Source organism: Rhamphochromis sp. 'chilingali' (genome assembly GCF_963969265.1).
Source record: "Rhamphochromis sp. 'chilingali' genome assembly, chromosome: 8".
NCBI lineage: Eukaryota > Metazoa > Chordata > Actinopteri > Cichliformes > Cichlidae > Rhamphochromis > Rhamphochromis sp. 'chilingali'.
Window position 1 is genome coordinate 35,856,067 of NC_137935.1, and position 25,405 is coordinate 35,881,471.

Sequence of the window (25,405 nt, forward strand, 5' to 3'; positions counted from 1 at the left end):
AGTTCTATAATATAAGGCCATAAACATGTTTGTCTGAGTCTTCTATCAAAAGTTACAGCTATTTCTATGAAGTTGTACAAAAACGCTTTCTTTCGCCAAGACAGTGCGTTTCTCACTGTTACATGCATTTGAATGGGGAACTCGACCGAAACAAAGTATAGGTTTTCATTATGTGAATAACTTGAAAATCTTAGCTCAAACAGCTGCAAAACCTGTTTTCCCAGCACGGGGACCTTGAGTTCTATAAGATAAAGCCATAAACATGTGTTTCTGAGTCTTCTATCAAAAGTTACAGCTATTTCTATGAAGTTGTACAAAAACGCTTTCTTTCGCCAAGACAGTGCGTTTCTCACTGTTACATGCATTTGAATGGGGAACTCGACCGAAACAAAGTATAGGTTTTCATTATGTGAATAACTTGAAAATCTTAGCTCAAACAGCTGCAAAACCTGTTTTCCCAGCACGGGAACCTTGAGTTCTATAAGATAAAGCCATAAACATGTGTATCCGAGTCTTCTATCAAAAGTTACAGCTATTTCTATGAAGTTGTACAAAAACGCTTTCTTTCGCCAAGACAGTGCGTTTCTCACTGTTACATGCATTTGAATGGGGAACTCGACCGAAACAAAGTATAGGTTTTCATTATGTGAATAACTTGGAAATCTTAGCTCAAACAGCTGCAAAACCTGTTTTCCCAGCACGGGGACCTTGAGTTCTATAATATAAGGCCATAAACATGTTTGTCTGAGTCTTCTATCAAAAGTTACAGCTATTTCTATGAAGTTGTACAAAAACGCTTTCTTTCGCCAAGACAGTGCGTTTCTCACTGTTACATGCATTTGAATGGGGAACTCGACCGAAACAAAGTATAGGTTTTCATTATGTGAATAACTTGGAAATCTTAGCTCAAACAGCTGCAAAACCTGTTTTCCCAGCACGGGAACCTTGAGTTCTATAAGATAAAGCCATAAACATGTGTATCCGAGTCTTCTATCAAAAGTTACAGCTATTTCTATGAAGTTGTACAAAAACGCTTTCTTTCGCCAAGACAGTGCGTTTCTCACTGTTACATGCATTTGAATGGGGAACTCGACCGAAACAAAGTATAGGTTTTCATTATGTGAATAACTTGGAAATCTTAGCTCAAACAGCTGCAAAACCTGTTTTCCCAGCACGGGAACCTTGAGTTCTATAAGATAAAGCCATAAACATGTGTATCCGAGTCTTCTATCAAAAGTTACAGCTATTTCTATGAAGTTGTACAAAAACGCTTTCTTTCGCCAAGACAGTGCGTTTCTCACTGTTACATGCATTTGAATGGGGAACTCGACCGAAACAAAGTATAGGTTTTCATTATGTGAATAACTTGGAAATCTTAGCTCAAACAGCTGCAAAACCTGTTTTCCCAGCACGGGAACCTTGAGTTCTATAAGATAAAGCCATAAACATGTGTATCCGAGTCTTCTATCAAAAGTTACAGCTATTTCTATGAAGTTGTACAAAAACGCTTTCTTTCGCCAAGACAGTGCGTTTCTCACTGTTACATGCATTTGAATGGGGAACTCGACCGAAACAAAGTATAGGTTTTCATTATGTGAATAACTTGAAAATCTTAGCTCAAACAGCTGCAAAACCTGTTTTCCCAGCACGGGGACCTTGAGTTCTATAATATAAGGCCATAAACATGTTTGTCTGAGTCTTCTATCAAAAGTTACAGCTATTTCTATGAAGTTGTACAAAAACGCTTTCTTTCGCCAAGACAGTGCGTTTCTCACTGTTACATGCATTTGAATGGGGAACTCGACCGAAACAAAGTATAGGTTTTCATTATGTGAATAACTTGGAAATCTTAGCTCAAACAGCTGCAAAACCTGTTTTCCCAGCACGGGAACCTTGAGTTCTATAAGATAAAGCCATAAACATGTGTATCCGAGTCTTCTATCAAAAGTTACAGCTATTTCTATGAAGTTGTACAAAAACGCTTTCTTTCGCCAAGACAGTGCGTTTCTCACTGTTACATGCATTTGAATGGGGAACTCGACCGAAACAAAGTATAGGTTTTCATTATGTGAATAACTTGGAAATCTTAGCTCAAACAGCTGCAAAACCTGTTTTCCCAGCACGGGAACCTTGAGTTCTATAAGATAAAGCCATAAACATGTGTATCCGAGTCTTCTATCAAAAGTTACAGCTATTTCTATGAAGTTGTACAAAAACGCTTTCTTTCGCCAAGACAGTGCGTTTCTCACTGTTACATGCATTTGAATGGGGAACTCGACCGAAACAAAGTACAAGTTATCATTATGTGAATAACTTGGAAATCTTAGCTCAAACAGCTGCAAAACCTGTTTTCCCAGCACGGAGACCTTGAGTTCTATAATATAAGGCCATAAACATGTTTGTCTGAGTCTTCTATCAAAAGTTACAGCTATTTCTATGAAGTTGTACAAAAACGCTTTCTTTCGCCAAGACAGTGCGTTTCTCACTGTTACATGCATTTGAATGGGGAACTCGACCGAAACAAAGTATAGGTTTTCATTATGTGAATAACTTGGAAATCTTAGCTCAAACAGCTGCAAAACCTGTTTTCCCAGCACGGGGACCTTGAGTTCTATAGTATAAGGCCATAAACATGTTTGTCTGAGTCTTCTATCAAAAGTTACAGCTATTTCTATGAAGTTGTACAAAAACGCTTTCTTTCGCCAAGACAGTGCGTTTCTCACTGTTACATGCATTTGAATGGGGAACTCGACCGAAACAAAGTATAGGTTTTCATTATGTGAATAACTTGAAAATCTTAGCTCAAACAGCTGCAAAACCTGTTTTCCCAGCACGGGGACCTTGAGTTCTATAAGATAAAGCCATAAACATGTGTATCCGAGTCTTCTATCAAAAGTTACAGCTATTTCTATGAAGTTGTACAAAAACGCTTTCTTTCGCCAAGACAGTGCGTTTCTCACTGTTACATGCATTTGAATGGGGAACTCGACCGAAACAAAGTATAGGTTTTCATTATGTGAATAACTTGGAAATCTTAGCTCAAACAGCTGCAAAACCTGTTTTCCCAGCACGGGGACCTTGAGTTCTATAATATAAGGCCATAAACATGTTTGTCTGAGTCTTCTATCAAAAGTTACAGCTATTTCTATGAAGTTGTACAAAAACGCTTTCTTTCGCCAAGACAGTGCGTTTCTCACTGTTACATGCATTTGAATGGGGAACTCGACCGAAACAAAGTATAGGTTTTCATTATGTGAATAACTTGGAAATCTTAGCTCAAACAGCTGCAAAACCTGTTTTCCCAGCACGGGGACCTTGAGTTCTATAATATAAGGCCATAAACATGTTTGTCTGAGTCTTCTATCAAAAGTTACAGCTATTTCTATGAAGTTGTACAAAAACGCTTTCTTTCGCCAAGACAGTGCGTTTCTCACTGTTACATGCATTTGAATGGGGAACTCGACCGAAACAAAGTATAGGTTTTCATTATGTGAATAACTTGGAAATCTTAGCTCAAACAGCTGCAAAACCTGTTTTCCCAGCACGGGAACCTTGAGTTCTATAAGATAAAGCCATAAACATGTGTATCCGAGTCTTCTATCAAAAGTTACAGCTATTTCTATGAAGTTGTACAAAAACGCTTTCTTTCGCCAAGACAGTGCGTTTCTCACTGTTACATGCATTTGAATGGGGAACTCGACCGAAACAAAGTATAGGTTTTCATTATGTGAATAACTTGGAAATCTTAGCTCAAACAGCTGCAAAACCTGTTTTCCCAGCACGGGAACCTTGAGTTCTATAAGATAAAGCCATAAACATGTGTATCCGAGTCTTCTATCAAAAGTTACAGCTATTTCTATGAAGTTGTACAAAAACGCTTTCTTTCGCCAAGACAGTGCGTTTCTCACTGTTACATGCATTTGAATGGGGAACTCGACCGAAACAAAGTATAGGTTTTCATTATGTGAATAACTTGGAAATCTTAGCTCAAACAGCTGCAAAACCTGTTTTCCCAGCACGGGAACCTTGAGTTCTATAAGATAAAGCCATAAACATGTGTATCCGAGTCTTCTATCAAAAGTTACAGCTATTTCTATGAAGTTGTACAAAAACGCTTTCTTTCGCCAAGACAGTGCGTTTCTCACTGTTACATGCATTTGAATGGGGAACTCGACCGAAACAAAGTATAGGTTTTCATTATGTGAATAACTTGGAAATCTTAGCTCAAACAGCTGCAAAACCTGTTTTCCCAGCACGGGGACCTTGAGTTCTATAATATAAGGCCATAAACATGTTTGTCTGAGTCTTCTATCAAAAGTTACAGCTATTTCTATGAAGTTGTACAAAAACGCTTTCTTTCGCCAAGACAGTGCGTTTCTCACTGTTACATGCATTTGAATGGGGAACTCGACCGAAACAAAGTATAGGTTTTCATTATGTGAATAACTTGGAAATCTTAGCTCAAACAGCTGCAAAACCTGTTTTCCCAGCACGGGAACCTTGAGTTCTATAAGATAAAGCCATAAACATGTGTATCCGAGTCTTCTATCAAAAGTTACAGCTATTTCTATGAAGTTGTACAAAAACGCTTTCTTTCGCCAAGACAGTGCGTTTCTCACTGTTACATGCATTTGAATGGGGAACTCGACCGAAACAAAGTATAGGTTTTCATTATGTGAATAACTTGGAAATCTTAGCTCAAACAGCTGCAAAACCTGTTTTCCCAGCACGGGAACCTTGAGTTCTATAAGATAAAGCCATAAACATGTGTATCCGAGTCTTCTATCAAAAGTTACAGCTATTTCTATGAAGTTGTACAAAAACGCTTTCTTTCGCCAAGACAGTGCGTTTCTCACTGTTACATGCATTTGAATGGGGAACTCGACCGAAACAAAGTACAAGTTATCATTATGTGAATAACTTGGAAATCTTAGCTCAAACAGCTGCAAAACCTGTTTTCCCAGCACGGAGACCTTGAGTTCTATAATATAAGGCCATAAACATGTTTGTCTGAGTCTTCTATCAAAAGTTACAGCTATTTCTATGAAGTTGTACAAAAACGCTTTCTTTCGCCAAGACAGTGCGTTTCTCACTGTTACATGCATTTGAATGGGGAACTCGACCGAAACAAAGTATAGGTTTTCATTATGTGAATAACTTGGAAATCTTAGCTCAAACAGCTGCAAAACCTGTTTTCCCAGCACGGGGACCTTGAGTTCTATAATATAAGGCCATAAACATGTTTGTCTGAGTCTTCTATCAAAAGTTACAGCTATTTCTATGAAGTTGTACAAAAACGCTTTCTTTCGCCAAGACAGTGCGTTTCTCACTGTTACATGCATTTGAATGGGGAACTCGACCGAAACAAAGTATAGGTTTTCATTATGTGAATAACTTGAAAATCTTAGCTCAAACAGCTGCAAAACCTGTTTTCCCAGCACGGGGACCTTGAGTTCTATAAGATAAAGCCATAAACATGTGTATCCGAGTCTTCTATCAAAAGTTACAGCTATTTCTATGAAGTTGTACAAAAACGCTTTCTTTCGCCAAGACAGTGCGTTTCTCACTGTTACATGCATTTGAATGGGGAACTCGACCGAAACAAAGTATAGGTTTTCATTATGTGAATAACTTGGAAATCTTAGCTCAAACAGCTGCAAAACCTGTTTTCCCAGCACGGGGACCTTGAGTTCTATAATATAAGGCCATAAACATGTTTGTCTGAGTCTTCTATCAAAAGTTACAGCTATTTCTATGAAGTTGTACAAAAACGCTTTCTTTCGCCAAGACAGTGCGTTTCTCACTGTTACATGCATTTGAATGGGGAACTCGACCGAAACAAAGTATAGGTTTTCATTATGTGAATAACTTGAAAATCTTAGCTCAAACAGCTGCAAAACCTGTTTTCCCAGCACGGGGATATTGAATTCTATAAGATAAAGCCATAAACATGTGTTTCTGAGTCTTCTATCAAAAGTTACAGCTATTTCTATGAAGTTGTACAAAAACGCTTTCTTTCGCCAAGACAGTGCGTTTCTCACTGTTACATGCATTTGAATGGGGAACTCGACCGAAACAAAGTATAGGTTTTCATTATGTGAATAACTTGAAAATCTTAGCTCAAACAGCTGCAAAACCTGTTTTCCCAGCACGGGAACCTTGAGTTCTATAAGATAAAGCCATAAACATGTGTATCCGAGTCTTCTATCAAAAGTTACAGCTATTTCTATGAAGTTGTACAAAAACGCTTTCTTTCGCCAAGACAGTGCGTTTCTCACTGTTACATGCATTTGAATGGGGAACTCGACCGAAACAAAGTATAGGTTTTCATTATGTGAATAACTTGAAAATCTTAGCTCAAACAGCTGCAAAACCTGTTTTCCCAGCACGGGGACCTTGAGTTCTATAATATAAGGCCATAAACATGTTTGTCTGAGTCTTCTATCAAAAGTTACAGCTATTTCTATGAAGTTGTACAAAAACGCTTTCTTTCGCCAAGACAGTGCGTTTCTCACTGTTACATGCATTTGAATGGGGAACTCGACCGAAACAAAGTATAGGTTTTCATTATGTGAATAACTTGGAAATCTTAGCTCAAACAGCTGCAAAACCTGTTTTCCCAGCACGGGAACCTTGAGTTCTATAAGATAAAGCCATAAACATGTGTATCCGAGTCTTCTATCAAAAGTTACAGCTATTTCTATGAAGTTGTACAAAAACGCTTTCTTTCGCCAAGACAGTGCGTTTCTCACTGTTACATGCATTTGAATGGGGAACTCGACCGAAACAAAGTATAGGTTTTCATTATGTGAATAACTTGAAAATCTTAGCTCAAACAGCTGCAAAACCTGTTTTCCCAGCACGGGAACCTTGAGTTCTATAAGATAAAGCCATAAACATGTGTATCCGAGTCTTCTATCAAAAGTTACAGCTATTTCTATGAAGTTGTACAAAAACGCTTTCTTTCGCCAAGACAGTGCGTTTCTCACTGTTACATGCATTTGAATGGGGAACTCGACCGAAACAAAGTATAGGTTTTCATTATGTGAATAACTTGAAAATCTTAGCTCAAACAGCTGCAAAACCTGTTTTCCCAGCACGGAGACCTTGAGTTCTATAAGATAAAGCCATAAACATGTGTATCCGAGTCTTCTATCAAAAGTTACAGCTATTTCTATGAAGTTGTACAAAAACGCTTTCTTTCGCCAAGACAGTGCGTTTCTCACTGTTACATGCATTTGAATGGGGAACTCGACCGAAACAAAGTATAGGTTTTCATTATGTGAATAACTTGAAAATCTTAGCTCAAACAGCTGCAAAACCTGTTTTCCCAGCACGGGAACCTTGAGTTCTATAAGATAAAGCCATAAACATGTGTATCCGAGTCTTCTATCAAAAGTTACAGCTATTTCTATGAAGTTGTACAAAAACGCTTTCTTTCGCCAAGACCGTGCGTTTCTCACTGTTACATGCATTTGAATGGGGAACTCGACCGAAACAAAGTATAGGTTTTCATTATGTGAATAACTTGAAAATCTTAGCTCAAACAGCTGCAAAACCTGTTTTCCCAGCACGGGAACCTTGAGTTCTATAAGATAAAGCCATAAACATGTGTATCCGAGTCTTCTATCAAAAGTTACAGCTATTTCTATGAAGTTGTACAAAAACGCTTTCTTTCGCCAAGACAGTGCGTTTCTCACTGTTACATGCATTTGAATGGGGAACTCCACCGAAACAAAGTACAAGTTTTCATTATGTGAATAACTTGGAAATCTTAGCTCAAACAGCTGCAAAACCTGTTTTCCCAGCACGGAGACCTTGAGTTCTATAATATAAGGCCATAAACATGTTTGTCTGAGTCTTCTATCAAAAGTTACAGCTATTTCTATGAAGTTGTACAAAAACGCTTTCTTTCGCCAAGACAGTGCGTTTCTCACTGTTACATGCATTTGAATGGGGAACTCGACCGAAACAAAGTATAGGTTTTCATTATGTGAATAACTTGGAAATCTTAGCTCAAACAGCTGCAAAACCTGTTTTCCCAGCACGGAGACCTTGAGTTCTATAAGATAAAGCCATAAACATGTGTATCCGAGTCTTCTATCAAAAGTTAAAGCTATTTCTATGAAGTTGTACAAAAACGCTTTCTTTCGCCAAGACAGTGCGTTTCTCACTGTTACATGCGTTTGAATGGGGAACTCCACCGAAACAAAGTACAAGTTTTCATTATGTGAATAACTTGGAAATCTTAGCTCAAACAGCTGCAAAACCTGTTTTCCCAGCACGGAGACCTTGAGTTCTATAATATAAGGCCATAAACATGTTTGTCTGAGTCTTCTATCAAAAGTTACAGCTATTTCTATGAAGTTGTACAAAAACGCTTTCTTTCGCCAAGACAGTGCGTTTCTCACTGTTACATGCATTTGAATGGGGAACTCGACCGAAACAAAGTATAGGTTTTCATTATGTGAATAACTTGAAAATCTTAGCTCAAACAGCTGCAAAACCTGTTTTCCCAGCACGGGAACCTTGAGTTCTATAAGATAAAGCCATAAACATGTGTATCCGAGTCTTCTATCAAAAGTTACAGCTATTTCTATGAAGTTGTACAAAAACGCTTTCTTTCGCCAAGACAGTGCGTTTCTCACTGTTACATGCATTTGAATGGGGAACTCGACCGAAACAAAGTATAGGTTTTCATTATGTGAATAACTTGGAAATCTTAGCTCAAACAGCTGCAAAACCTGTTTTCCCAGCACGGGGACCTTGAGTTCTATAATATAAGGCCATAAACATGTTTGTCTGAGTCTTCTATCAAAAGTTACAGCTATTTCTATGAAGTTGTACAAAAACGCTTTCTTTCGCCAAGACAGTGCGTTTCTCACTGTTACATGCATTTGAATGGGGAACTCGACCGAAACAAAGTATAGGTTTTCATTATGTGAATAACTTGGAAATCTTAGCTCAAACAGCTGCAAAACCTGTTTTCCCAGCACGGGAACCTTGAGTTCTATAAGATAAAGCCATAAACATGTGTATCCGAGTCTTCTATCAAAAGTTACAGCTATTTCTATGAAGTTGTACAAAAACGCTTTCTTTCGCCAAGACAGTGCGTTTCTCACTGTTACATGCATTTGAATGGGGAACTCGACCGAAACAAAGTATAGGTTTTCATTATGTGAATAACTTGGAAATCTTAGCTCAAACAGCTGCAAAACCTGTTTTCCCAGCACGGGAACCTTGAGTTCTATAAGATAAAGCCATAAACATGTGTATCCGAGTCTTCTATCAAAAGTTACAGCTATTTCTATGAAGTTGTACAAAAACGCTTTCTTTCGCCAAGACAGTGCGTTTCTCACTGTTACATGCATTTGAATGGGGAACTCGACCGAAACAAAGTACAAGTTATCATTATGTGAATAACTTGGAAATCTTAGCTCAAACAGCTGCAAAACCTGTTTTCCCAGCACGGAGACCTTGAGTTCTATAATATAAGGCCATAAACATGTTTGTCTGAGTCTTCTATCAAAAGTTACAGCTATTTCTATGAAGTTGTACAAAAACGCTTTCTTTCGCCAAGACAGTGCGTTTCTCACTGTTACATGCATTTGAATGGGGAACTCGACCGAAACAAAGTATAGGTTTTCATTATGTGAATAACTTGGAAATCTTAGCTCAAACAGCTGCAAAACCTGTTTTCCCAGCACGGGGACCTTGAGTTCTATAATATAAGGCCATAAACATGTTTGTCTGAGTCTTCTATCAAAAGTTACAGCTATTTCTATGAAGTTGTACAAAAACGCTTTCTTTCGCCAAGACAGTGCGTTTCTCACTGTTACATGCATTTGAATGGGGAACTCGACCGAAACAAAGTATAGGTTTTCATTATGTGAATAACTTGAAAATCTTAGCTCAAACAGCTGCAAAACCTGTTTTCCCAGCACGGGGACCTTGAGTTCTATAAGATAAAGCCATAAACATGTGTATCCGAGTCTTCTATCAAAAGTTACAGCTATTTCTATGAAGTTGTACAAAAACGCTTTCTTTCGCCAAGACAGTGCGTTTCTCACTGTTACATGCATTTGAATGGGGAACTCGACCGAAACAAAGTATAGGTTTTCATTATGTGAATAACTTGGAAATCTTAGCTCAAACAGCTGCAAAACCTGTTTTCCCAGCACGGGGACCTTGAGTTCTATAATATAAGGCCATAAACATGTTTGTCTGAGTCTTCTATCAAAAGTTACAGCTATTTCTATGAAGTTGTACAAAAACGCTTTCTTTCGCCAAGACAGTGCGTTTCTCACTGTTACATGCATTTGAATGGGGAACTCGACCGAAACAAAGTATAGGTTTTCATTATGTGAATAACTTGGAAATCTTAGCTCAAACAGCTGCAAAACCTGTTTTCCCAGCACGGGGACCTTGAGTTCTATAATATAAGGCCATAAACATGTTTGTCTGAGTCTTCTATCAAAAGTTACAGCTATTTCTATGAAGTTGTACAAAAACGCTTTCTTTCGCCAAGACAGTGCGTTTCTCACTGTTACATGCATTTGAATGGGGAACTCGACCGAAACAAAGTATAGGTTTTCATTATGTGAATAACTTGGAAATCTTAGCTCAAACAGCTGCAAAACCTGTTTTCCCAGCACGGGAACCTTGAGTTCTATAAGATAAAGCCATAAACATGTGTATCCGAGTCTTCTATCAAAAGTTACAGCTATTTCTATGAAGTTGTACAAAAACGCTTTCTTTCGCCAAGACAGTGCGTTTCTCACTGTTACATGCATTTGAATGGGGAACTCGACCGAAACAAAGTATAGGTTTTCATTATGTGAATAACTTGGAAATCTTAGCTCAAACAGCTGCAAAACCTGTTTTCCCAGTACGGGAACCTTGAGTTCTATAAGATAAAGCCATAAACATGTGTATCCGAGTCTTCTATCAAAAGTTAAAGCTATTTCTATGAAGTTGTACAAAAACGCTTTCTTTCGCCAAGACAGTGCGTTTCTCACTGTTACATGCATTTGAATGGGGAACTCGACCGAAACAAAGTATAGGTTTTCATTATGTGAATAACTTGGAAATCTTAGCTCAAACAGCTGCAAAACCTGTTTTCCCAGCACGGGAACCTTGAGTTCTATAAGATAAAGCCATAAACATGTGTATCCGAGTCTTCTATCAAAAGTTACAGCTATTTCTATGAAGTTGTACAAAAACGCTTTCTTTCGCCAAGACAGTGCGTTTCTCACTGTTACATGCATTTGAATGGGGAACTCGACCGAAACAAAGTATAGGTTTTCATTATGTGAATAACTTGGAAATCTTAGCTCAAACAGCTGCAAAACCTGTTTTCCCAGCACGGGGACCTTGAGTTCTATAATATAAGGCCATAAACATGTTTGTCTGAGTCTTCTATCAAAAGTTACAGCTATTTCTATGAAGTTGTACAAAAACGCTTTCTTTCGCCAAGACAGTGCGTTTCTCACTGTTACATGCATTTGAATGGGGAACTCGACCGAAACAAAGTATAGGTTTTCATTATGTGAATAACTTGGAAATCTTAGCTCAAACAGCTGCAAAACCTGTTTTCCCAGCACGGGAACCTTGAGTTCTATAAGATAAAGCCATAAACATGTGTATCCGAGTCTTCTATCAAAAGTTACAGCTATTTCTATGAAGTTGTACAAAAACGCTTTCTTTCGCCAAGACAGTGCGTTTCTCACTGTTACATGCATTTGAATGGGGAACTCGACCGAAACAAAGTATAGGTTTTCATTATGTGAATAACTTGGAAATCTTAGCTCAAACAGCTGCAAAACCTGTTTTCCCAGCACGGGAACCTTGAGTTCTATAAGATAAAGCCATAAACATGTGTATCCGAGTCTTCTATCAAAAGTTACAGCTATTTCTATGAAGTTGTACAAAAACGCTTTCTTTCGCCAAGACAGTGCGTTTCTCACTGTTACATGCATTTGAATGGGGAACTCGACCGAAACAAAGTACAAGTTATCATTATGTGAATAACTTGGAAATCTTAGCTCAAACAGCTGCAAAACCTGTTTTCCCAGCACGGAGACCTTGAGTTCTATAATATAAGGCCATAAACATGTTTGTCTGAGTCTTCTATCAAAAGTTACAGCTATTTCTATGAAGTTGTACAAAAACGCTTTCTTTCGCCAAGACAGTGCGTTTCTCACTGTTACATGCATTTGAATGGGGAACTCGACCGAAACAAAGTATAGGTTTTCATTATGTGAATAACTTGGAAATCTTAGCTCAAACAGCTGCAAAACCTGTTTTCCCAGCACGGGGACCTTGAGTTCTATAATATAAGGCCATAAACATGTTTGTCTGAGTCTTCTATCAAAAGTTACAGCTATTTCTATGAAGTTGTACAAAAACGCTTTCTTTCGCCAAGACAGTGCGTTTCTCACTGTTACATGCATTTGAATGGGGAACTCGACCGAAACAAAGTATAGGTTTTCATTATGTGAATAACTTGAAAATCTTAGCTCAAACAGCTGCAAAACCTGTTTTCCCAGCACGGGGACCTTGAGTTCTATAAGATAAAGCCATAAACATGTGTATCCGAGTCTTCTATCAAAAGTTACAGCTATTTCTATGAAGTTGTACAAAAACGCTTTCTTTCGCCAAGACAGTGCGTTTCTCACTGTTACATGCATTTGAATGGGGAACTCGACCGAAACAAAGTATAGGTTTTCATTATGTGAATAACTTGGAAATCTTAGCTCAAACAGCTGCAAAACCTGTTTTCCCAGCACGGGGACCTTGAGTTCTATAATATAAGGCCATAAACATGTTTGTCTGAGTCTTCTATCAAAAGTTACAGCTATTTCTATGAAGTTGTACAAAAACGCTTTCTTTCGCCAAGACAGTGCGTTTCTCACTGTTACATGCATTTGAATGGGGAACTCGACCGAAACAAAGTATAGGTTTTCATTATGTGAATAACTTGAAAATCTTAGCTCAAACAGCTGCAAAACCTGTTTTCCCAGCACGGGGACCTTGAGTTCTATAAGATAAAGCCATAAACATGTGTTTCTGAGTCTTCTATCAAAAGTTACAGCTATTTCTATGAAGTTGTACAAAAACGCTTTCTTTCGCCAAGACAGTGCGTTTCTCACTGTTACATGCATTTGAATGGGGAACTCGACCGAAACAAAGTATAGGTTTTCATTATGTGAATAACTTGAAAATCTTAGCTCAAACAGCTGCAAAACCTGTTTTCCCAGCACGGGGACCTTGAGTTCTATAAGATAAAGCCATAAACATGTGTTTCTGAGTCTTCTATCAAAAGTTACAGCTATTTCTATGAAGTTGTACAAAAACGCTTTCTTTCGCCAAGACAGTGCGTTTCTCACTGTTACATGCATTTGAATGGGGAACTCGACCGAAACAAAGTATAGGTTTTCATTATGTGAATAACTTGAAAATCTTAGCTCAAACAGCTGCAAAACCTGTTTTCCCAGCACGGGAACCTTGAGTTCTATAAGATAAAGCCATAAACATGTGTATCCGAGTCTTCTATCAAAAGTTACAGCTATTTCTATGAAGTTGTACAAAAACGCTTTCTTTCGCCAAGACAGTGCGTTTCTCACTGTTACATGCATTTGAATGGGGAACTCGACCGAAACAAAGTATAGGTTTTCATTATGTGAATAACTTGAAAATCTTAGCTCAAACAGCTGCAAAACCTGTTTTCCCAGCACGGGGACCTTGAGTTCTATAATATAAGGCCATAAACATGTTTGTCTGAGTCTTCTATCAAAAGTTACAGCTATTTCTATGAAGTTGTACAAAAACGCTTTCTTTCGCCAAGACAGTGCGTTTCTCACTGTTACATGCATTTGAATGGGGAACTCGACCGAAACAAAGTATAGGTTTTCATTATGTGAATAACTTGGAAATCTTAGCTCAAACAGCTGCAAAACCTGTTTTCCCAGCACGGGAACCTTGAGTTCTATAAGATAAAGCCATAAACATGTGTATCCGAGTCTTCTATCAAAAGTTACAGCTATTTCTATGAAGTTGTACAAAAACGCTTTCTTTCGCCAAGACAGTGCGTTTCTCACTGTTACATGCATTTGAATGGGGAACTCGACCGAAACAAAGTATAGGTTTTCATTATGTGAATAACTTGAAAATCTTAGCTCAAACAGCTGCAAAACCTGTTTTCCCAGCACGGGAACCTTGAGTTCTATAAGATAAAGCCATAAACATGTGTATCCGAGTCTTCTATCAAAAGTTACAGCTATTTCTATGAAGTTGTACAAAAACGCTTTCTTTCGCCAAGACAGTGCGTTTCTCACTGTTACATGCATTTGAATGGGGAACTCGACCGAAACAAAGTATAGGTTTTCATTATGTGAATAACTTGAAAATCTTAGCTCAAACAGCTGCAAAACCTGTTTTCCCAGCACGGAGACCTTGAGTTCTATAAGATAAAGCCATAAACATGTGTATCCGAGTCTTCTATCAAAAGTTACAGCTATTTCTATGAAGTTGTACAAAAACGCTTTCTTTCGCCAAGACAGTGCGTTTCTCACTGTTACATGCATTTGAATGGGGAACTCGACCGAAACAAAGTATAGGTTTTCATTATGTGAATAACTTGAAAATCTTAGCTCAAACAGCTGCAAAACCTGTTTTCCCAGCACGGGAACCTTGAGTTCTATAAGATAAAGCCATAAACATGTGTATCCGAGTCTTCTATCAAAAGTTACAGCTATTTCTATGAAGTTGTACAAAAACGCTTTCTTTCGCCAAGACCGTGCGTTTCTCACTGTTACATGCATTTGAATGGGGAACTCGACCGAAACAAAGTATAGGTTTTCATTATGTGAATAACTTGAAAATCTTAGCTCAAACAGCTGCAAAACCTGTTTTCCCAGCACGGGAACCTTGAGTTCTATAAGATAAAGCCATAAACATGTGTATCCGAGTCTTCTATCAAAAGTTACAGCTATTTCTATGAAGTTGTACAAAAACGCTTTCTTTCGCCAAGACAGTGCGTTTCTCACTGTTACATGCATTTGAATGGGGAACTCCACCGAAACAAAGTACAAGTTTTCATTATGTGAATAACTTGGAAATCTTAGCTCAAACAGCTGCAAAACCTGTTTTCCCAGCACGGAGACCTTGAGTTCTATAATATAAGGCCATAAACATGTTTGTCTGAGTCTTCTATCAAAAGTTACAGCTATTTCTATGAAGTTGTACAAAAACGCTTTCTTTCGCCAAGACAGTGCGTTTCTCACTGTTACATGCATTTGAATGGGGAACTCGACCGAAACAAAGTATAGGTTTTCATTATGTGAATAACTTGGAAATCTTAGCTCAAACAGCTGCAAAACCTGTTTTCCCAGCACGGAGACGAGTTCTATAAGATAAAGCCATAAACATGTGTATCCGAGTCTTCTATCAAAAGTTAAAGCTATTTCTATGAAGTTGTACAAAAACGCTTTCTTTCGCCAAGACAGTGCGTTTCTCACTGTTACATGCGTTTGAATGGGGAACTCCACCGAAACAAAGTACAAGTTTTCATTATGTGAATAACTTGGAAATCTTAGCTCAAACAGCTGCAAAACCTGTTTTCCCAGCACGGAGACCTTGAGTTCTATAATATAAGGCCATAAACATGTTTGTCTGAGTCTTCTATCAAAAGTTACAGCTATTTCTATGAAGTTGTACAAAAACGCTTTCTTTCGCCAAGACAGTGCGTTTCTCACTGTTACATGCATTTGAATGGGGAACTCGACCGAAACAAAGTATAGGTTTTCATTATGTGAATAACTTGAAAATCTTAGCTCAAACAGCTGCAAAACCTGTTTTCCCAGCACGGGAACCTTGAGTTCTATAAGATAAAGCCATAAACATGTGTATCCGAGTCTTCTATCAAAAGTTACAGCTATTTCTATGAAGTTGTACAAAAACGCTTTCTTTCGCCAAGACAGTGCGTTTCTCACTGTTACATGCATTTGAATGGGGAACTCGACCGAAACAAAGTATAGGTTTTCATTATGTGAATAACTTGGAAATCTTAGCTCAAACAGCTGCAAAACCTGTTTTCCCAGCACGGGGACCTTGAGTTCTATAATATAAGGCCATAAACATGTTTGTCTGAGTCTTCTATCAAAAGTTACAGCTATTTCTATGAAGTTGTACAAAAACGCTTTCTTTCGCCAAGACAGTGCGTTTCTCACTGTTACATGCATTTGAATGGGGAACTCGACCGAAACAAAGTATAGGTTTTCATTATGTGAATAACTTGGAAATCTTAGCTCAAACAGCTGCAAAACCTGTTTTCCCAGCACGGGGACCTTGAGTTCTATAATATAAGGCCATAAACATGTTTGTCTGAGTCTTCTATCAAAAGTTACAGCTATTTCTATGAAGTTGTACAAAAACGCTTTCTTTCGCCAAGACAGTGCGTTTCTCACTGTTACATGCATTTGAATGGGGAACTCGACCGAAACAAAGTATAGGTTTTCATTATGTGAATAACTTGGAAATCTTAGCTCAAACAGCTGCAAAACCTGTTTTCCCAGCACGGGAACCTTGAGTTCTATAAGATAAAGCCATAAACATGTGTATCCGAGTCTTCTATCAAAAGTTACAGCTATTTCTATGAAGTTGTACAAAAACGCTTTCTTTCGCCAAGACAGTGCGTTTCTCACTGTTACATGCATTTGAATGGGGAACTCGACCGAAACAAAGTATAGGTTTTCATTATGTGAATAACTTGGAAATCTTAGCTCAAACAGCTGCAAAACCTGTTTTCCCAGCACGGGAACCTTGAGTTCTATAAGATAAAGCCATAAACATGTGTATCCGAGTCTTCTATCAAAAGTTACAGCTATTTCTATGAAGTTGTACAAAAACGCTTTCTTTCGCCAAGACAGTGCGTTTCTCACTGTTACATGCATTTGAATGGGGAACTCGACCGAAACAAAGTATAGGTTTTCATTATGTGAATAACTTGAAAATCTTAGCTCAAACAGCTGCAAAACCTGTTTTCCCAGCACGGAGACCTTGAGTTCTATAAGATAAAGCCATAAACATGTGTATCCGAGTCTTCTATCAAAAGTTAAAGCTATTTCTATGAAGTTGTACAAAAACGCTTTCTTTCGCCAAGACAGTGCGTTTCTCACTGTTACATGCGTTTGAATGGGGAACTCCACCGAAACAAAGTATAGGTTTTCATTATGTGAATAACTTGGAAATCTTAGCTCAAACAGCTGCAAAACCTGTTTTCCCAGCACGGGGACCTTGAGTTCTATAATATAAGGCCATAAACATGTTTGTCTGAGTCTTCTATCAAAAGTTACAGCTATTTCTATGAAGTTGTACAAAAACGCTTTCTTTCGCCAAGACAGTGCGTTTCTCACTGTTACATGCATTTGAATGGGGAACTCGACCGAAACAAAGTATAGGTTTTCATTATGTGAATAACTTGAAAATCTTAGCTCAAACAGCTGCAAAACCTGTTTTCCCAGCACGGGGACCTTGAGTTCTATAAGATAAAGCCATAAACATGTGTTTCTGAGTCTTCTATCAAAAGTTACAGCTATTTCTATGAAGTTGTACAAAAACGCTTTCTTTCGCCAAGACAGTGCGTTTCTCACTGTTACATGCATTTGAATGGGGAACTCGACCGAAACAAAGTATAGGTTTTCATTATGTGAATAACTTGAAAATCTTAGCTCAAACAGCTGCAAAACCTGTTTTCCCAGCACGGGGACCTTGAGTTCTATAAGATAAAGCCATAAACATGTGTTTCTGAGTCTTCTATCAAAAGTTACAGCTATTTCTATGAAGTTGTACAAAAACGCTTTCTTTCGCCAAGACAGTGCGTTTCTCACTGTTACATGCATTTGAATGGGGAACTCGACCGAAACAAAGTATAGGTTTTCATTATGTGAATAACTTGAAAATCTTAGCTCAAACAGCTGCAAAACCTGTTTTCCCAGCACGGGAACCTTGAGTTCTATAAGATAAAGCCATAAACATGTGTATCCGAGTCTTCTATCAAAAGTTACAGCTATTTCTATGAAGTTGTACAAAAACGCTTTCTTTCGCCAAGACAGTGCGTTTCTCACTGTTACATGCATTTGAATGGGGAACTCGACCGAAACAAAGTATAGGTTTTCATTATGTGAATAACTTGAAAATCTTAGCTCAAACAGCTGCAAAACCTGTTTTCCCAGCACGGGGACCTTGAGTTCTATAATATAAGGCCATAAACATGTTTGTCTGAGTCTTCTATCAAAAGTTACAGCTATTTCTATGAAGTTGTACAAAAACGCTTTCTTTCGCCAAGACAGTGCGTTTCTCACTGTTACATGCATTTGAATGGGGAACTCGACCGAAACAAAGTATAGGTTTTCATTATGTGAATAACTTGGAAATCTTAGCTCAAACAGCTGCAAAACCTGTTTTCCCAGCACGGGAACCTTGAGTTCTATAAGATAAAGCCATAAACATGTGTATCCGAGTCTTCTATCAAAAGTTACAGCTATTTCTATGAAGTTGTACAAAAACGCTTTCTTTCGCCAAGACAGTGCGTTTCTCACTGTTACATGCATTTGAATGGGGAACTCGACCGAAACAAAGTATAGGTTTTCATTATGTGAATAACTTGAAAATCTTAGCTCAAACAGCTGCAAAACCTGTTTTCCCAGCACGGGAACCTTGAGTTCTATAAGATAAAGCCATAAACATGTGTATCCGAGTCTTCTATCAAAAGTTACAGCTATTTCTATGAAGTTGTACAAAAACGCTTTCTTTCGCCAAGACAGTGCGTTTCTCACTGTTACATGCATTTGAATGGGGAACTCGACCGAAACAAAGTATAGGTTTTCATTATGTGAATAACTTGAAAATCTTAGCTCAAACAGCTGCAAAACCTGTTTTCCCAGCACGGAGACCTTGAGTTCTATAAGATAAAGCCATAAACATGTGTATCCGAGTCTTCTATCAAAAGTTACAGCTATTTCTATGAAGTTGTACAAAAACGCTTTCTTTCGCCAAGACAGTGCGTTTCTCACTGTTACATGCATTTGAATGGGGAACTCGACCGAAACAAAGTATAGGTTTTCATTATGTGAATAACTTGAAAATCTTAGCTCAAACAGCTGCAAAACCTGTTTTCCCAGCACGGGAACCTTGAGTTCTATAAGATAAAGCCATAAACATGTGTATCCGAGTCTTCTATCAAAAGTTACAGCTATTTCTATGAAGTTGTACAAAAACGCTTTCTTTCGCCAAGACAGTGCGTTTCTCACTGTTACATGCATTTGAATGGGGAACTCCACCGAAACAAAGTACAAGTTTTCATTATGTGAATAACTTGGAAATCTTAGCTCAAACAGCTGCAAAACCTGTTTTCCCAGCACGGAGACCTTGAGTTCTATAATATAAGGCCATAAACATGTTTGTCTGAGTCTTCTATCAAAAGTTACAGCTATTTCTATGAAGTTGTACAAAAACGCTTTCTTTCGCCAAGACAGTGCGTTTCTCACTGTTACATGCATTTGAATGGGGAACTCGACCGAAACAAAGTATAGGTTTTCATTATGTGAATAACTTGGAAATCTTAGCTCAAACAGCTGCAAAACCTGTTTTCCCAGCACGGAGACCTTGAGTTCTATAAGATAAAGCCATAAACATGTGTATCCGAGTCTTCTATCAAAAGTTAAAGCTATTTCTATGAAGTTGTACAAAAACGCTTTCTTTCGCCAAGACAGTGCGTTTCTCACTGTTACATGCGTTTGAATGGGGAACTCCACCGAAACAAAGTACAAGTTTTCATTATGTGAATAACTTGGAAATCTTAGCTCAAACAGCTGCAAAACCTGTTTTCCCAGCACGGAGACCTTGAGTTCTATAATATAAGGCCATAAACATGTTTGTCTGAGTCTTCTATCAAAAGTTACAGCTATTTCTATGAAGTTGTACAAAAACGCTTTCTTTCGCCAAGACAGTGCGTTTCTCACTGTTACATGCATTTGAATGGGGAACTCGACCGAAACAAAGTATAGGTTTTCATTATGTGAATAACTTGAAAATCTTAGCTCAAACAGCTGCAAAACCTGTTTTCCCAGCACGGGAACCTTGAGTTCTATAAGATAAAGCCATAAACATGTGTATCCGAGTCTTCTATCAAAAGTTACAGCTATTTCTATGAAGTTGTACAAAAACGCTTTCTTTCGCCAAGACAGTGCGTTTCTCACTGTTACATGCATTTGAATGGGGAACTCGACCGAAACAAAGTATAGGTTTTCATTATGTGAATAACTTGGAAATCTTAGCTCAAACAGCTGCAAAACCTGTTTTCCCAGCACGGGGACCTTGAGTTCTATAATATAAGGCCATAAACATGTTTGTCTGAGTCTTCTATCAAAAGTTACAGCTATTTCTATGAAGTTGTACAAAAACGCTTTCTTTCGCCAAGACAGTGCGTTTCTCACTGTTACATGCATTTGAATGGGGAACTCGACCGAAACAAAGTATAGGTTTTCATTATGTGAATAACTTGGAAATCTTAGCTCAAACAGCTGCAAAACCTGTTTTCCCAGCACGGGGACCTTGAGTTCTATAATATAAGGCCATAAACATGTTTGTCTGAGTCTTCTATCAAAAGTTACAGCTATTTCTATGAAGTTGTACAAAAACGCTTTCTTTCGCCAAGACAGTGCGTTTCTCACTGTTACATGCATTTGAATGGGGAACTCGACCGAAACAAAGTATAGGTTTTCATTATGTGAATAACTTGGAAATCTTAGCTCAAACAGCTGCAAAACCTGTTTTCCCAGCACGGGAACCTTGAGTTCTATAAGATAAAGCCATAAACATGTGTATCCGAGTCTTCTATCAAAAGTTACAGCTATTTCTATGAAGTTGTACAAAAACGCTTTCTTTCGCCAAGACAGTGCGTTTCTCACTGTTACATGCATTTGAATGGGGAACTCGACCGAAACAAAGTATAGGTTTTCATTATGTGAATAACTTGGAAATCTTAGCTCAAACAGCTGCAAAACCTGTTTTCCCAGCACGGGAACCTTGAGTTCTATAAGATAAAGCCATAAACATGTGTATCCGAGTCTTCTATCAAAAGTTACAGCTATTTCTATGAAGTTGTACAAAAACGCTTTCTTTCGCCAAGACAGTGCGTTTCTCACTGTTACATGCATTTGAATGGGGAACTCGACCGAAACAAAGTATAGGTTTTCATTATGTGAATAACTTGAAAATCTTAGCTCAAACAGCTGCAAAACCTGTTTTCCCAGCACGGAGACCTTGAGTTCTATAAGATAAAGCCATAAACATGTGTATCCGAGTCTTCTATCAAAAGTTAAAGCTATTTCTATGAAGTTGTACAAAAACGCTTTCTTTCGCCAAGACAGTGCGTTTCTCACTGTTACATGCGTTTGAATGGGGAACTCCACCGAAACAAAGTACAAGTTTTCATTATGTGAATAACTTGGAAATCTTAGCTCAAACAGCTGCAAAACCTGTTTTCCCAGCACGGAGACCTTGAGTTCTATAATATAAGGCCATAAACATGTTTGTCTGAGTCTTCTATCAAAAGTTACAGCTATTTCTATGAAGTTGTACAAAAACGCTTTCTTTCGCCAAGACAGTGCGTTTCTCACTGTTACATGCATTTGAATGGGGAACTCGACCGAAACAAAGTATAGGTTTTCATTATGTGAATAACTTGGAAATCTTAGCTCAAACAGCTGCAAAACCTGTTTTCCCAGCACGGGAACCTTGAGTTCTATAAGATAAAGCCATAAACATGTGTATCCGAGTCTTCTATCAAAAGTTACAGCTATTTCTATGAAGTTGTACAAAAACGCTTTCTTTCGCCAAGACAGTGCGTTTCTCACTGTTACATGCATTTGAATGGGGAACTCGACCGAAACAAAGTATAGGTTTTCATTATGTGAATAACTTGAAAATCTTAGCTCAAACAGCTGCAAAACCTGTTTTCCCAGCACGGGGACCTTGAGTTCTATAAGATAAAGCCATAAACATGTGTTTCTGAGTCTTCTATCAAAAGTTACAGCTATTTCTATGAAGTTGTACAAAAACGCTTTCTTTCGCCAAGACAGTGCGTTTCTCACTGTTACATGCATTTGAATGGGGAACTCGACCGAAACAAAGTATAGGTTTTCATTATGTGAATAACTTGAAAATCTTAGCTCAAACAGCTGCAAAACCTGTTTTCCCAGCACGGGAACCTTGAGTTCTATAAGATAAAGCCATAAACATGTGTATCCGAGTCTTCTATCAAAAGTTACAGCTATTTCTATGAAGTTGTACAAAAACGCTTTCTTTCGCCAAGACAGTGCGTTTCTCACTGTTACATGCATTTGAATGGGGAACTCGACCGAAACAAAGTATAGGTTTTCATTATGTGAATAACTTGAAAATCTTAGCTCAAACAGCTGCAAAACCTGTTTTCCCAGCACGGGGACCTTGAGTTCTATAATATAAGGCCATAAACATGTTTGTCTGAGTCTTCTATCAAAAGTTACAGCTATTTCTATGAAGTTGTACAAAAACGCTTTCTTTCGCCAAGACAGTGCGTTTCTCACTGTTACATGCATTTGAATGGGGAACTCGACCGAAACAAAGTATAGGTTTTCATTATGTGAATAACTTGGAAATCTTAGCTCAAACAGCTGCAAAACCTGTTTTCCCAGCACGGGAACCTTGAGTTCTATAAGATAAAGCCATAAACATGTGTATCCGAGTCTTCTATCAAAAGTTACAGCTATTTCTATGAAGTTGTACAAAAACGCTTTCTTTCGCCAAGACAGTGCGTTTCTCACTGTTACATGCATTTGAATGGGGAACTCGACCGAAACAAAGTATAGGTTTTCATTATGTGAATAACTTGAAAATCTTAGCTCAAACAGCTGCAAAACCTGTTTTCCCAGCACGGGGACCTTGAGTTCTATAATATAAGGCCATAAACATGTTTGTCTGAGTCTTCTATCAAAAGTTACAGCTATTTCTATGAAGTTGTACAAAAACGCTTTCTTTCGCCAAGACAGTGCGTTTCTCACTGTTACATGCATTTGAATGGGGAACTCGACCGAAACAAAGTATAGGTTTTCATTATGTGAATAACTTGGAAATCTTAGCTCAAACAGCTGCAAAACCTGTTTTCCCAGCACGGGAACCTTGAGTTCTATAAGATAAAGCCATAAACATATGTATCCGAGTCTTCTATCAAAAGTTACAGCTATTTCTATGAAGTTGTACAAAAACGCTTTCTTTCGCCAAGACAGTGCGTTTCTCACTGTTACATGCATTTGAATGGGGAACTCGACCGAAACAAAGTATAGGTTTTCATTATGTGAATAACTTGAAAATCTTAGCTCAAACAGCTGCAAAACCTGTTTTCCCAGCACGGGGACCTTGAGTTCTATAAGATAAAGCCATAAACATGTGTTTCTGAGTCTTCTATCAAAAGTTACAGCTATTTCTATGAAGTTGTACAAAAACGCTTTCTTTCGCCAAGACAGTGCGTTTCTCACTGTTACATGCATTTGAATGGGGAACTCGACCGAAACAAAGTATAGGTTTTCATTATGTGAATAACTTGAAAATCTTAGCTCAAACAGCTGCAAAACCTGTTTTCCCAGCACGGGAACCTTGAGTTCTATAAGATAAAGCCATAAACATGTGTATCCGAGTCTTCTATCAAAAGTTACAGCTATTTCTATGAAGTTGTACAAAAACGCTTTCTTTCGCCAAGACAGTGCGTTTCTCACTGTTACATGCATTTGAATGGGGAACTCGACCGAAACAAAGTATAGGTTTTCATTATGTGAATAACTTGAAAATCTTAGCTCAAACAGCTGCAAAACCTGTTTTCCCAGCACGGGGACCTTGAGTTCTATAATATAAGGCCATAAACATGTTTGTCTGAGTCTTCTATCAAAAGTTACAGCTATTTCTATGAAGTTGTACAAAAACGCTTTCTTTCGCCAAGACAGTGCGTTTCTCACTGTTACATGCATTTGAATGGGGAACTCGACCGAAACAAAGTATAGGTTTTCATTATGTGAATAACTTGGAAATCTTAGCTCAAACAGCTGCAAAACCTGTTTTCCCAGCACGGGGACCTTGAGTTCTATAATATAAGGCCATAAACATGTTTGTCTGAGTCTTCTATCAAAAGTTACAGCTATTTCTATGAAGTTGTACAAAAACGCTTTCTTTCGCCAAGACAGTGCGTTTCTCACTGTTACATGCATTTGAATGGGGAACTCGACCGAAACAAAGTATAGGTTTTCATTATGTGAATAACTTGGAAATCTTAGCTCAAACAGCTGCAAAACCTGTTTTCCCAGCACGGGAACCTTGAGTTCTATAAGATAAAGCCATAAACATGTGTATCCGAGTCTTCTATCAAAAGTTACAGCTATTTCTATGAAGTTGTACAAAAACGCTTTCTTTCGCCAAGACAGTGCGTTTCTCACTGTTACATGCATTTGAATGGGGAACTCGACCGAAACAAAGTATAGGTTTTCATTATGTGAATAACTTGAAAATCTTAGCTCAAACAGCTGCAAAACCTGTTTTCCCAGCACGGGAACCTTGAGTTCTATAAGATAAAGCCATAAACATGTGTATCCGAGTCTTCTATCAAAAGTTACAGCTATTTCTATGAAGTTGTACAAAAACGCTTTCTTTCGCCAAGACAGTGCGTTTCTCACTGTTACATGCATTTGAATGGGGAACTCGACCGAAACAAAGTATAGGTTTTCATTATGTGAATAACTTGGAAATCTTAGCTCAAACAGCTGCAAAACCTGTTTTCCCAGCACGGGAACCTTGAGTTCTATAATATAAGGCCATAAACATGTTTGTCTGAGTCTTCTATCAAAAGTTACAGCTATTTCTATGAAGTTGTACAAAAACGCTTTCTTTCGCCAAGACAGTGCGTTTCTCACTGTTACATGCATTTGAATGGGGAACTACACCGAAACAAAGTACAAGTTTTCATTATGTGAATAACTTGGAAATCTTAGCTCAAACAGCTGCAAAACCTGTTTTCCCAGCACGGAGACCTTGAGTTCTATAATATAAGGCCATAAACATGTTTGTCTGAGTCTTCTATCAAAAGTTACAGCTATTTCTATGAAGTTGTACAAAAACGCTTTCTTTCGCCAAGACAGTGCGTTTCTCACTGTTACATGCATTTGAATGGGGAACTCGACCGAAACAAAGTATAGGTTTTCATTATGTGAATAACTTGGAAATCTTAGCTCAAACAGCTGCAAAACCTGTTTTCCCAGCACGGGAACCTTGAGTTCTATAAGATAAAGCCATAAACATGTGTATCCGAGTCTTCTATCAA